The sequence below is a fragment of the Penaeus monodon genome, chromosome 10 (genome assembly GCF_015228065.2).
Source record: "Penaeus monodon isolate SGIC_2016 chromosome 10, NSTDA_Pmon_1, whole genome shotgun sequence".
NCBI lineage: Eukaryota > Metazoa > Arthropoda > Malacostraca > Decapoda > Penaeidae > Penaeus > Penaeus monodon.
The window spans coordinates 50539596-50541568 of record NC_051395.1 but is presented as its reverse complement, the minus strand read 5'-3'; positions in this window follow the sequence as shown (position 1 = coordinate 50541568).

The window sequence follows — 1973 nt, the reverse complement described above, 5'->3', positions numbered from 1 at the left end:
ACACCACTGCCTTTTTTATATGCCTTATGGATTATTAGCCAATCCTGAAGACATGGATATAGTATGGATTATTCGCTGGCGTGTATTAGCTAATCCTGAAGATATGGATATCGATTTACTTTCGTTTTCTGTGTTTGTTTGTTTTTGTTTTTGTTTTTTTTCAGGTATATATTCGTTTCGATTTTGTGTTGTTTTTTTGTTGTTGTTTTTTACCTTTTTCTTTCTGACTTCGGCTTCGTGGTGATTTTATTCTCCCTATTTATTGATTTATTCGTTTATTCATCTATCTATCTATTTATTTATTTGTCTGTCTATCTGTTCATCTATATGTTTATTCATTTATCTATCGACTTATCTATTTGTTTGTTTGTTTTTTCAATCTAATCTATTTTTCTATTTTTCTATTTATCTATCTATCTCTCACTCTCACTCACTCTCTCTCACCCTACTCTCACTCTCACTCTCTCACTTTCACTCACTCTCTCTCACTCTCACTCACTCTCTCTCCTCCCTCTCTCTCTCTCTCTCTCTCTCTTTCTCTCTCTCTCTCTAGCTGTCTATCTATCTATCTATCTATCTATCTATCTATCTATCTATCTATCTATCTATCTCTCTATCTCTGTCTCTCTCACTCACTCTTTGCTCCTCCTTCTCTTTATCCTCTTTCTCCCCTTTAGTATATCAGAAAATTTACAACAACACTTCATTCATAGAAACAACAACATTTACTATTTTTATAAATCTCATTTAATCCATTGCGTCTGAGACAAGATCCACGGACCTTTAAACGAACTCAAACGGATTGATTAATTAACGTTCGGCTCATTAGTGGCCTGGAAAGGATCATCAGCTCAGGAGAGAGATCGCCCAACCGGCCATTAAGTGTCGGGACAATATTACGATTTCGAGAAACTGCCTCGCGTCGAATAGCTCTGGGGTTCCTCTTGCGTTTGTGGTGTGTGTGTGTGTGTGTGTGTGTGTGTGTGTGTGTGTGTGTGTGTGTGTGTGTGTGTGTGTGTGTGTGTGTGTGTGATTATCTCTCTCTCTCTATATATATATATATATTTATTTATCTATCTATTTATCTATCTGTCTATCTATCTATCTATATCTCCTCTCTGTCTCCTCTGCCCCCTCTTTCTCTCTCTCTCTCTCTCTCTCTCTCTCTCTCTCTCTCTCTCTCTCTCTCTCTCTCTCTCTCTCTCTCTCTCTCTCTCTCTTTCTCTGCACACATTTATATCTGTGTTTATATACACGCATTCACCCAAATCAAATCTTCCTGACACGCAAAACATACCTGCACGCACAACTTCCTTCCCGCAAAGCCCTTTTTACACACAAAACGCGTAAAACGACCCGCATATGAGTATCTCTTACTAGCATTTTTACTCAAGAAAGTTCCCAAGCAGTGGATATTCTGACCTGACCTTTATTCATGTTTTTTTTTTTTCTTTTTTTTTCTGAGTACCATGAGGATTTAGCGCGAGGAGCACCTGTCAAAGAGCGTGGGATGGCGGACAAATTTGTTCTTTTTTTATGTATATCCTCTGAAAATCTTAAATCTCCGGATCTAAGGATCTTCTATATTCGGATTCGGGTCAGGTAAATATGATGATCATGCTGATAAGAGTGATAGCAGTGGTTATAGAATATATTCATCTATGAAAAAAGGAAAATCCCTGTTTATTATACATTATCATTTATATATATATATATATATATATATATATATATATATATATATATATATATATATATATATATATATATATATATATATATTTTTTTTTTTTTTTTTTTTTTTTTTTCTCTCTCCTCTCTCTCTCTCTCTCTCTCTCTCTCTCTCTCTCTCTCTCTCTCTCTCTCTCTCTCTCTCTCTCTCTCTCTCAGGAAATCTATAATCTATGAAATTTCTATATTCGGATTCAGATCAGGTAGAAAATATGATGATAATGATGATAACCATGATGATG